The sequence below is a fragment of the Meleagris gallopavo genome, chromosome Z (genome assembly GCF_905368555.1).
Source record: "Meleagris gallopavo chromosome Z, MGAL_WU_HG_1.1, whole genome shotgun sequence".
NCBI lineage: Eukaryota > Metazoa > Chordata > Aves > Galliformes > Phasianidae > Meleagris > Meleagris gallopavo.
Window position 1 is genome coordinate 20,604,062 of NC_139435.1, and position 13,571 is coordinate 20,617,632.

General features: G+C 39.0%; 1 long non-coding RNA gene across 1 annotated transcript; it reads right to left on the bottom strand.

Annotated features, from left to right (window-relative positions):
* Positions 1-3,600: 3,600 nt before the first annotated feature.
* LOC146542155 (uncharacterized) lies at positions 3,601-8,481 on the bottom strand. Its single transcript, XR_014880574.1, has 3 exons — positions 8,238-8,481; positions 7,780-7,838; positions 3,601-7,586 (listed from the first exon to the last, which is right to left on the bottom strand). It is a non-coding gene; the product is annotated as an uncharacterized LOC146542155 (long non-coding RNA).
* Between the last annotated feature and the right edge of the window lie 5,090 nt (positions 8,482-13,571).

The window sequence follows — 13,571 nt, forward strand, 5'->3', positions numbered from 1 at the left end:
CAGTACAGCAGAAACATGGACCTGTTGGACTGTCTCCAGAGGAGGGCCACAAAAATTATCCGTGGAATGGAACACCTCTCCTATGAGGAAAGGCTGAGAGAATTGGGGCTGTTCAGCCAGGAGAAGAGAAAGCTCCAGGGAGACCTGAAAGTGGCCTTTCAATGTCTAAAAGGGGAGCTGCAAGAAAGAGAGGGACGTATGCTTTAGCAGGTTGTGTTGTCATAAAACAAGGGGAAATGGTTTCAAACTAAATGAGGAGAGATTTAGATTGGATATAAGGAAGAAGTTTTTTACAGTAAGGGTGGCAAGGCACTGGAATGGGTTGCCTGGAGAGGTTGTCGAAGCCCCATCCTTGGAACACTCATTGTCAGGCTGGACGAGCTCTGAGCAACCTCGTGTAGCTGTAGCAGTTCCTGTTCATTGCAGGGGAGTTGGATTAATTTACTTTTCAGGGTCCCTTCCAATTCAAACATTTCTATTATTCTATGATTCTAAGATATTACAAATTAACTTTTCCTCTTCACAGATGAATTGTGGTTTTCCTACATGGATACATCTCTAAGTGAGTTAGTTCTCCTGCAATGATTTACTTACTTTACACTTCATATGTTCCTTGTTTTCTTCTTTATTTTTGACAGGCTCTGGGATGAAAGGACTCTACTCTCCAAGACTGAACTCCTGATGGCCCACAGTTCAGGGAATGTTCTCTAAAAATTAAGCTTTTTGTATCCATGTACAGAATGAACAATTTGATATATGTAAGACATTACTTCTTCTGCATCTATGTTGTTACAGTTTAGATACAGAGAAAGACAATTCTTTCAGACTGCACATAGTGGCAGACTTCTGTTGACATTTGTAAGAATACATACAATTTAGGAAGTTTTCTTCTTTGTTCAGAACTTATTTTATATTTGAGCATATTCTGAAATAAGGCACTTTGCATGATAGTTTGAAGTGGCATTTTTCATAATTGAAAGTAATTAATTTGTCATTATTATTTGAAGATTCACAGTTAGTTTTGACTCTCTATGAAAATGATGAGGCTCAGCAAATTTTCTTCTTTGCAGAAAAATTCAGTACAAATTTTATATTACACAAAAATTTGCTTTGGAAAATCACATTAGTTTTCTTCATACAGATAAGAGAAGTAAGGAATTTAGATCTCTTTTGTGCCATCAAAAAGAGAAATGTTAATCATACCATGGAAACCATGTTGCAGGTGCCAAAAATGAAGTGTGATGGAATAGTTTAACTTCTGGAATATGAAAATATGAAAAATATGAAGAAATGAAAAACCCTTAAAAATGAAGTAAATGAATGTTAAGAAAAACAACATTCTGTCACAAATATTTAGGATCTTTGTACAATCTTATTAGTTTTTGTTATGTTTTAGTTTAGTGTGTTGTCACTAGAGTTTTCTTTCTTATCATTACACAGAAAGATATTCTCAGCTTCTTCAAACCTCTTTTCATTTCCTGTGTAATGAGTATAGTCAGGAATTCAAAAATGTAACCTGTGTGGCCCAGCTTGGTCAGCATACCCCGAAGCTGCAATTCCACAAGTGATTAATACAGAGGAAACAAATGCCTCCTTGTTCTCAATTGCCTGTAGTAATTGCTATCATGGCCATCAAAGAAAACAGCAGAAGTTACTGAAAGGAAGAAGAAATGAGCATCCCTTTGGGCATCAAGTTTACACTACTAAGCTATTTCACTTCAATAGAGAGTATTTCCAGTTTGGATATTTCTCATAACATGACTGACCATGAAGAATAATCTTGCACACTAAAAATACATTTAAAATGTCCATGTAACTATTACTTAATCCCTTTTTTTTTTTTTTTTTTTTTCTTTCTAAAATAAAGGAAACTACTGATAAAAGTAACATTAATGAGCAGTGGATCCACATGTTCATTTCTGACTTGAAAACTGAAAGTAAATAACATTTTTAAGGTTTTCCTCTGAACATTTTCTTAATTATTGATACTGATACCTTTAAAAATATACTAAAAATCAAATGAACCATCAAAAGAAAAATTATTTGAAAGGAGTTCAGCTAGTGAAGGAATACTGGAAGAGCTATAGATGTCTCAAGTAGCAAAGCAAAATCCTGAGTAGGGATAGATAATCTGTAAATAGCTTGTAATGATTTGTAATACAAAATTGTATTCATTCAGTCTTGACCATGAGCACCCATATCTTTTTCTTCAGAAATCCACATTTGGCCATTTTACCACGGCAACAAGAGTAAAATGTATGTCCTGGCTTTTCGCCAGGCATCCATGCTGGTCTAGCCCTACTGCTCAGACAATATAAAGAATCATGTCTTTAAAGTATCTTAGGAGGCTTTTTCCACGTGATAGATTACAGTGAGATTTCTAAACTGCATACAGCACAATCCACAAGGAGAATTAAGAGGAACAGACCCATCAAATGGAAGAGAGGTGTAGGTCATCATGTACTATTGTACAACTATTTCCAGTCCAACTCCTCCTTCCCTTCCTTCTTTACTTTCTCAATTTATAAAGGAATTAGAATAAGAAAAATGTGTCATACAGAGTTATTTCCAGTGGCTTATACAGGACTGCATCTAGCCAATGAAAAATTAAATATTTTTTCCGTACTCTTTAAGTCTCTGAAGATAATCATTTAAAAAAATTTGTTGTTAACATTTCATTTCATTTTTTGTTTAAACATGACCTAAATGTTCCTGCTATAGAATATATGACTATCTAATCTATGATTATATATTATATTATATATATATTACATTATGTATATATTTAATATAAATATATATATTCATATATATATATATATGAATACAGATATATGAATATCTAATAATCTTGACAATGATAATAAGAGACATAGAATCATAGAATCATAGAATCATAGAATGGTTTGGTTTAGAAGGGACCTTTAAGATCACCTAATTCCAACCCCCTGCTATAGGCAGGGACGCCTCCCTCTAGACCAGGTTACTCAAAGCCCCATCCAGCCTGGCCTTGAATGCTTCTAGGAGGGGGTATTCACAGCTTCACTGAGCAACCTGTTCCAGTGTTTCACTACCTCAGCAGTAAAGATTTTCTTCCTCATATCTAGTCTAAAGCTACCCTCTTCCAGTTGAAAACCATTTTCTTTCATCCTGTTGCTACCTGCCCTTATAAAGTTTCTCCCCAGCTTTTCTGTAGGTGGCCCCTCAGACACTAAAGGACAACTATAATGCCTTCTCCCCAATGCCTTCCCTTCTCCAGGCTGAAGAGTCTCAGCTCTCTCAGTCTATTGTCACAGGGGAGGTGCTCCAGCCCTCTGATCATCTTTATGGCCCTCCTTGGAATCTACTCGTACAGCTCCATGTCCTTCTTGTCCCCAGAACTGGACACAGAACTCCAGGTGGGGTCTCACAGGAGCAGAATAGAGGGTCAGAATCACATCCCTCGACATGCTTCTCTTCTCTTTGTGCAGCCCAGGATACTGGGCTGCAAGCACACATTGCCAGCTCATGTTGAATCCATAAAAAAATAAAAAACAAAAAAAATCAGAAGATAGCATTTTTTTCTTAATTTTGAAATAGCAAAGTCATTGACTGTTGACATTAGAACTGAAACTCGGGTTTTATTTAAAGAAAACTTATAATACATTACATAACTTCTGTATAAGCTGCAAGTTTGGTCACATTGGACTACAACATTCTGTGCTAATATAAAGACAGGAGTGTAGACCTATTCCAAAAGTGAAGATTGCCAACTCTCAAAACATTGAACATGGTCTGGATCAGGACTTCAGGCAAAAATATCAAATCAAGTGAGAATTTCTTTCTTCCTCAGGCTCTTTACAGTTTGGATTAGTTATAAACACTGAAAGAGCAGCTAATTCCAAAAACAGTATCTTCGTATTACTGCACTTTACAGTTTCAAAAGCAGTTTAATTACAAGAATTATAATCTCACTGTCAGTTACAAAGTCAAAGCCTAATATTGCTATGATGTTGATATATGATCAAAAATACAACACTAAAGTGAAGAACATATTCCACTTGTGTGAGGGTAGGATGGAGGATGAACCCACACAGTTTGCAGTCCTACTACAGAGTGCATATTATTTTGAATAACAGTGGAATTTAGTTGTTGAAGTTACTTTCTATTCATTAGTTTAGTTTGAGATAATGTAGCCAGAAGAAAGAGGGACAAGGTATGGGTCAAAGATGTTTGAAGAAGAAAAGAGAAATCTCTATAATGTCATTAATTCGGATAATGTGAAATATATAGAAGATCTTTGAGGTCATTTGTAGTGAAGGCAGATTCTTGGCTATTTTAGTTTCTAGCTTTTGCTTCTAGCTTAATAAATGTAAGCTCATTTATTTACATCTCGAAAACTAGTAGTCATTCACTCATTATTGGTGTATTTTAAACTTCATCTTTACAAACATCATACAATATTCATCTTTACTTCATCAAACAAACAAACAGACAAATAAAACTAAATATGTTTACCCCTGGTTTGTGGGGCTAGTTTTCCAGTTTTTTGGTACAAGAAGCTTGTACACAGCATTCCTGATTAAGAAATGGCTCTTCAGCTCTCAATTTTGCATGCTTTGGTAATTGGTTCTAATAATAGGACTGTGTTCAACCTGCAGATGTCACTGCATGGAAGTAAACATCTGGCTAATAGGATTGTGCTGGACTCCTCTTTTATTTTCTAACTTTTCTCACAGTCTACATGTCTGTGTTTGACACTTTTCTGCTTCCTTTCCCCAAGGCATAGAAGGGAACCATAGCAAGGAAAATACGTAAAAATCCAGGTGTCTAATTCTGAATTAGAAAGCTGTGTTTCTGTAAATACTGCTTAAGTAGAAACTTTTCACATGATGGAACATCAACTACTGGTTTACTTTATGAAGAAGAGTTCTGAAGTAGATAGATAATTTACAGCTGCTCAATTCTAAAATGTACCTTGATATATCCATCAGGTGAAGTCCCCAGTGACTGGAAAAATGATAGCATGATACCCATTTTTAAAAAGGATAAAAAGGATGACCCCAGGAACTACCAATCTCAGTATTACCTCTATGCCAAGGGAAAAACAGATTCTCCTGGAAGCTATGCTAAGGCACATGGAAGACAGTGAGCTGATACAGAAGAGCCAGCAAGGCTTCACCAAGGACAAATCCTGCTTGACCAATCTAGTGCCCTTCTCTGATGATGTCACTGCATCAATGAACAAGAGAAGAGCCACTGATGTCATTTATCTTGACTTCAGTAAGGCCTTTGACATAGTACCCCACAACATCCTTCTCTCCAAATTAGAAATATAAGGATTTGATGGTGGACTGTTCAATAGACAAAGAACTGGCTGCAGGATAGAGTCCAGTGAGTGGTGGTAAATGGCTCCATGTCTGGATAGAGATTAGTGACAAGCATTGTCCCCCAGGGGTCAGTGCTGGGGCTGATACTCTTTAATATCTTCATCAGTAACATCAACTGTGGAATCGTGTGCACTCGCAGCAAGTTTGCTGATGACACCAAGCTATGGAGTGAGGTCAACACACCACAGAGTTGGGATGCCACCCAGATGGACCTAGACAGGCCTGAGAAGTGGGCGCATGTGAACCTCATGAGGTTCAATAGAGCCGAATGCAAGACCTTACACCTGGGTTCAAGGCAGCTGTCACTACCAAGACAAGCCGGAGGAGGAAAGGACTGAGCTGCACTGCCCTGTCAAAAAACATCTGGGGTTACTGGTGTAAGGGAAGTTGGATATGAGCCAGCAATGTGCCCTTGCACCCTAGAAAGTGAACTGGATCCTGGGATCATCATGCATCAAAAGAAGCATGGCCAGCAGGGCAAGGAAGATGATCCTGCTCCTCTACTGGTAAGGCCTCACCTGGAGTAATACATCCAAATGTGGAGTCAAGTACAAGAGAGATATGGACCTCTTGGAGAACATCCAGAGGAGGCCACAAAAATGATCCACAGAATGGAACACCTCTCCTACAAGGGCAGACCTTTCAGCCCAGAGAAGAGAAGACTGCGAGGTGACCTGAGAGGGGCCTTTCAGTACCTACAGGGGAGCTTTATCAGAGTCTGTGGTGATAGAATAAGAGGAAATGGTTTCAAGCTCAAGGAGGGTAAATCTAGGTTAGATATAAGGAAAAAGCTTTTACAGTGAGGGTGGTGAGACAGTGGAATAAGTTTCCTAGAGATGTCGTTAATGCTCTGTCCCTGGAGATCTGAAGCTAGATCAGGTCCTGGGCAATCTGATCGAGCTGTGGATATTTCAGTTCATTGCAGGGGAGCTGGGCTAGGTGGCCTTCAGAGATCCCTTCCCTACCAGCTCTAAGGATTCTATGATTCAGTGATTCTATGACTTATAACACAGTATAAGATTTTAAAGAAATATTCATCTTGGTCTAAGATAAACAAGTAAAAAAGGAATACAGTAATTAAGATTATATCTGCACACACAAATTACAGAATAAAGAGAGATAGAATCAAAATTATTTTGATCAAATCTCTCATTCACATATAGAATAATACACTGTTCCTTCATCATCCTTATACTGGGCATAACTGCACATTTTATTTCTGTCTAAACTAGAACCCACAGATCAAAAGAAAATACAAGATCAGATTGACAGAAATTAAATTCCATCCAAATTATCATGACATTTTTATTCCTGGCTACATGAATAGAGCCAGTTGTTCAAAGGCTGCACAAGCACTAAGTACTGCATCTAGGTGGAATATTCAAGTATTTAGTACAGGTCAGATGAATCCAGGCCCAAGAACTGTATTCTAACTGATTACTTCTTGCAAAGGAGGCACCTTTATACTTGACAGCTACTGAAAATACACATTTGTCTAATTCTCAATGCTCTGGAGGGAAAAAAAAGAAAGAAAAAAAAAACCTTCCCCTACAGTTTAAGCTAATATTACAGAATTCCACTTTTATAAATCATCTTAGCCAGAAGTAATGCAGAAAAGTTTTGGTTTTCTGTCTGCCGTGTCAGAACAAGGAAAGTTTTATCAAGCCAAACCACACTGTGTGACTACTCCTTACATAGCCGTGGTCCTCACCCTGACATTTCATTTTTTCCATTTTTTGAGAGGGGAGTGGACAAGGTGCTCATTTCTCAGGAGTCCTCTGTTTGGGTTCCTGCCTGCTGCTGTGTGTTCCTGAGCTCCTCTGGGCTTGTGCAGATGGCCTTTGATGGCTGCTGGCTCTTGGAATAGGCCTGGCAGCCTGTTATCTGTGTTTCCTCTTCTGGCATTGTCTTTCTAAGCTGATGTTTTATCACACAACCTAAAACTTGGATTTAAAATAAAGAAATATAATGTTTGGGAAATAATTAGGATGCAGTTAGAGAATGGATATTTATAACTTACGCATTTATTTACCCTTCCAGTCTCAGGCCATAGTGAGCGGCAGCTATGAAAACGCTGTTAGAACAAAAGGAAGTGGAGATGAAGTAGTACTTAAAAACAGGAAAATTTTTGCAACTTATTTGTCTCATCATAAGACAACGAAGACTTTCATCTTCACAGATTCTGAGCTGTGTTTACTGATTTTGGCCCAAGGTTCCCTGAGATAGAGAAAAGAGAAACCGTTATTTATTCTGTCACAATTCTGAGATTTCTAACTAACACAGGGCAACCTGTGTAGCAGTGTTTGTAATTGAAATTACTAGACTCTCTCTTTTATAATATCCTGCTCCACAGGTCATCAGCTACTCAGCAAAACGTAGCTTCAAATATTCCTCGGTTTCTTTTTATTACCTGGGCTTCCAGATAATCCTGCAGCATCTGTAATTCTCTGACCACTGGGAATCTGTTAACTGAGGATAAATCAAATAACAATAAAAATGCTGCTGTTTCAATCAGCAAATTGAAAATGCATATGAACAGATTAGTAACAGAATTTCTCTCTCTATCCCTGCTAGCTTGACTTAAAATAGCTATCACAGAAATTCAAGATCTAACTCTTCTGTAATATAATAAAGTTTAGTTATGACCATTTGACTTGCTTTTTTCATGCACACCTGCCTGGATATTGCTTGATTTTGAAGTAAAATCTGTAGTCATATTGATGCTTTATCTTCTGATACAAGCATGCATCATCAGACCTAGTTAATCAAGAGACAAAATCTTTTCATATTCTCGATAATGTCTGCATGAGCCACAGTCTCTGAAAAGTTTCACCACTTTCACCTAACATCTAAATATCAAATACTTACCTTGGACAGCGGTGAAGTAGCTGACCTCCCCTGCCACCATGCAAAGAAACATCAGTAAAACTGTACTACCTGCCTGAAATCCAGGAGTTCCTCAGCGCCAGAGGAGCTGTTGGCTCTGAGTGCTTTGGCACTGTCAGCACTGAAAGTTGTTTGATTGCTGGCAGGCTCAGGACAAGTTGCCAGAACTAGGGGATTATCATACCAGTCCTGTTTTACTGTCTCTTTGTTCTGAGCAGCAATCTAAAACCACAGAACTTGCTGGGGTAAAAGTGTTACTCTCCTTTATTAATAAAAAATTATTCTCCTAAACTTTGAAAAGGATTACAAGCTATAATCCTCCACTACATCTTAAAACCTTCTTGATTGCCCCACAGGGTAAGAGATTAATTGTTAGCCTACTAACCTACGTGTACATAGCACAGATTGCAACAGCAACACCATGGCCAGCCTGGGATTTGCCTGCGTGCCTCCTGTTATTTATCATTCAACTTTATTGAGTAACACAGGCTGCCTAGATCTGACTAAACATGGTCATTTGCTCCATACCAAATATGCAGCAGCTCCATGGGTCCATTGGTCTGCAGCAGATCCAGATATCTCAGACATCCCCTGGAAAATCCAAGCATCCCTATGAAATGCTTCATCAGCTCAACAAATCAACTCATAGAAAAAGCACAAAGACTTCCTGAAAAAGATTCAGCACCAACATTCAGTTTACTCAAATTCAATACCCAGGCTCAAGTCATGGGAGCACCACAAAAAGGCTCAGCTTTACTTTAGACAGAACTGCTCCAGCTGCAACTTCAGCCATGTCCTTTCGAATCACAGAGGAACCATCAGAGCACCTATCACCTTCCTTAACCTCCTCTTCAGAAGCTCCAAGCTGAGTATAAGAGCTACTTCACACTCTGATAGCTAGTTCTATTCGTCTTAGAACTTGCTTGGTGTTACCAAGGACTGATTGTTTCTTAAAACTCTCAGTAAAATTTGACAGGCAATTTCCAAACTCTCTCAAGCCGTATGTTTCCAATCCCTAACTGGAAACTGAGGGACAATGAGAAGGCATTTTCCTAATAGACCCAAGGAAGAAGAGAAAGCACCTACCAAACCGCAAAGGGAAGAAATTCTAACTCTACTTCTATTGCACAGGCATTTTGGAGTGTCTCATTTCCAAATATTTGTTCTTCCCTTTGTTTGTATGCAATCCAAAATCTATCTGTATATGGTATTTCTCACAGCTGTGATGACAGCACCAAACAAGGCAGAGTAATACACCAGAGAGCCTGCTTCAGTGCATTTGTAAATTAAATAGACACGGTGCTGCACTTCACATGTATTATCAATTTATTTCCAATATTCATTTTGAGTTAGTCACACAGAAATACTGTCTCAGAGCTTCATGCAACAGGAAAGCAGCAGCTTTGTACTCAAAGCCCTCATCTAGGTGCAGCAAGTGCATTCCTTCCTCTCTGTGGCACTGGTCTGGATAATCTTGGAGGTCTTTTCCAACCTTAATGATTCTATAATTCTATAGTTACTGCCCCTGGGTCTGCATTTGCTGACTTATAAATATAGATTACAATGCAAATGCAAACACTATACTATACCTAGAGCAGATTTTTTGTTATGGTAATAGAGGGGTTGACATGTGTCACGCACTCACCTTCAACAGGAAGGTGAGCTGAGTTTTGCTAGAGACCATTTAAAACAGCATAAATAGTGAGATTCGTTTCTTTTTATGGATAAAGGAAAATCCAGAGCTGAATTCAGAATCAGAGAGGAAAAGATCTGTACAGACATAAAAGGAGGCAGTGAAGAAGCGTGACTCAACCTGAACTGACAGATTTGAGTACTGTAGGTCACATAGACCAGAGTAAGTAAAGTAGCTTTAAAACAAGCTCATTCTGTGACAAAGTAGTTTAAAGTGTATTTGTCCAAATAAACATATATCATCTTAACCAGAACACAGTGTAAACATACCTGATGAGTCAGTATTGGTAATTGTTAGGAAACTTGCAATGAGTCTGAATACAGGATGTTAAAGTCATGCATCTTACAGAATGTGGCACTTGGTTCCATGTACCTATAAGTCTGATATGACTGCTAGTGGCCAGTGACAAGCAACTTCACGCACAAAATCATCCCAAATTACTCTTCCATAAGTGGCTTTTTGAAAGAAAAAATATCTGTCCAAAGTATAAGACACAGCTGGAAATTCCTCAAAGTTATGAATAACTTGGATGCAGTGCATATTTGAACATCAGTAAATAAATACCTTGATGCCTGGGTATGTTCATTTTACACATGATCCTGAGAATGCCAGTAACTTTCTGAAGAATTAACATATTTCTATAAAACGCATCAAGATCTAGTCTAGAAAAGGGGAGCTATAAGTAAAATCAATCATGAGAGGGGAAGAGCAAAATGAAAAGAGACACGTTTTTGCTTTCTTTTGCTGTCAAGAAAAACTTGTGTGTCAGTTATGCAAAAGGTGACAAATGAAAAAAAATTAATTTCCAATTTTTTTTTTCTCAAAAAATATTTAGTATGTAATTTAAAGGAGCAGTGAGTCACTAACTGCTAACAGTTTTTTTAAAAGACATTTTAATTATACCTCTGGGGCGGAATTACTGTTTGTACTTACTCTGCAACTCGTAACAATGAAAGAAACTCTCATCTAACACATTTATGTATAGGATAGTGTTCATTATATATATATTTATTTCTAATTAAGTTTTCAGAAAACTACAAAAGCAAATAAATTTTTCAGCCCTGTGTTAATCATTTGGATGAATCACATGAGCAACCAGCTACCACCATATCAGTGTAATCCTTCAACAAATACTTATGCATGAAAATGGGTCAGAATATCCACTCAAAGAAATGATACTTTTCCTTGTATGTTTATTTCAGCATAATTATGTACTTATATGGAATTGTTAGACTAATCAGATTTTTGCCAAACTGCCTACAACATAATCCACCTACTACTCACCAACTTCAAAAGAAAAATTAAACATTTTTCTGTTGTTCAGCTTTTTTCTGTGGATTTGATCTTCTGAAGCCAGAAGGTCACTTGGATTATGTATACAGTGCTAGTAGTTGCATTCCTTAACTCTACAAAATGCCATGAAACTTTCTATTTTCCAAAATAGCTTTGCAAACAATGACAATTACTGCCCAGACATTTTCAAACACAGCAGGTTATTGGCTTAGGCAGTGATGGAAACCCTAAAAAAAAAGATAAATATTTTGAAATGCACTGTAAATCAAATTTGTGCACTGGACTAGAAATGGATTATCTGCTTGTCATGGTTTCATGATTTTTCATTATCGGTATTCCACATCATAACATCATGCAATGTACTGGGGGTTTGACTGCTGATGCTCAAGTTCCGGGTGCCTGTCCAGCGGAGAAGAGCAGCTACGTTTCCCCAGGGGGCTTTGCGGTCAGCGAGGAGATATAACTCCCGGCAAGGTCACCTGATGCTCTCTTCTCTGCCTGCGCTGCTTCGCTTGCTCTTCTCTGCCTGCGCTGCTTCGCTTGCTCTTCTCTGCCTGCGCTGCTTCGCTTGCTCTTCTCTGCCTGCGCTGCTTCGCTTGCGCTTCTCTGCCTGCGCTGCTTCGCTTGCGCTTCTCTGCCTGCGCTTCTCGCCTGCGCTTCTCTGCCTGCGCTTCTCATCTCAGCGTTGTGGTAAGGCCGATCCACCATCAATTTCACATTCTCTCTCCTTATAAAATTCTGTTGATACCATATTTAGTAAATTACTTTGTTTTACCTCAGATTGTTGCCACTGTTTTCAATTATTTCGGGGTCCCTTATTTTCTTTTTTTTTCCGGGGGCGCGGATCCGCGGATCCCTCCGCCCTTCTAGTCACGGAACCGGGCCGAACCAGCCCGTAAACCGTTGACATTCTTGGTGGAGAATGCGGGCAACAGTTGCTTTTTAGCTTTTTGAACAAATCTCTCTCTCCGCTCTCAGACAGCTTCATTGGGAAAGTTTATCTGTTTCACCAGTACTGTCTGAAAGCGTGACCTTGAAAAGTCCAGGCGGACGGCCAATACTCTAGGATATTTGTAAACTTTGAGCCTTGCTATCTTGTTTCTGTAAAAGAAAAAAAAAAAAAAAAAAAGAGAAAAAATGCTTTCTCTACTGAAACTGCCTTTTAAGGGGCTGCATGCCACTGTCTCTTCTTTCTTAATGCTAAAAACATACTGGGCCTTAATTAAGTTCACCACTTTGCTCTATGGAGCAATAGGTATATATAGCCAATTGAAAACATGGATGGAAATAACTATGTGGCATCTGCATATTATGTGGCATACCATTCCAGAGGGAGCTGCTAATTTTACAGGGTTGGGGATTTTTAAGCAGGTTTCCAGCCTCTCCTTTGAATTCTTTATGCGGATTTTCAATGCTCACCTGATCACGTTATTAATCTCCGTGAATGTACTGCTCACCATTTCACTTATTATTAGTATTTATTATATTTTGAGGAAGTCTGCCCCAAAACCAGTAAATACTGAGTGGCAGGGAATGTGGAGAGGCCTGGGTGAGACTTTAGAGAGATGGAAATCTTCGGTGTCATGGAACTTTACTCCAGAACACCTGAAAGACCCTGAAAATTTAAACAGATATTTGAGACAGGAATGTCGCGGCTCAGGAAGATCTGAGGAGGCCCAAATTATTTGGGGCCTGGCTAATGCTTACCGGGCCTTATTCAATACTATCCTGGAGAGGGAGAGAGTTTGTGAAATTGAAAAGGAGAGTCTCAGGGAAACAGTGCAAAATGAGCGAGAGAGTCTTCTGGTCGAGAGAAACAGCCTCCAATCTGAGAGAGATGCCCTCCGAATTGAGAGAGACTCCCTGCAATCCAAACTCAACAGTCTTCAATCTCAACAAGACACCCTCCAATCTGAGCTAGATACTCTCATAATCGAACGAGACAGGCTCCGAGCTGAACTGGAGGATGAGAGCATTGGAACTGACCAACCTGATCAACTACAAGAAGCACCACAATTGATGTCACTTGCCCCTGTAAGAGGACGGAAAATGAAACGAATCTCGACTCAGTTAGAAGAGAAGAAAGAAGAGGAGAGAGGTCCAGAGGAGTGGCTCCAAGATCCACAAGAAGCACCCCTAAGTCCAGGGGAGGGGCCCTCAGTAAGACCACGGTCACCGGCGCCAATGAGGGCAACAAGAAGTCCCGAAAGAGTAAGAGGTGAGCAAGATATCGTTACTATTGTTGATCGATCTCTGAAAATGAATGAAATTCGAAGTCTGAGAAAAGACTTTTCACGTCACCCAAATGAGCCTATTGCCACTTGGTTACT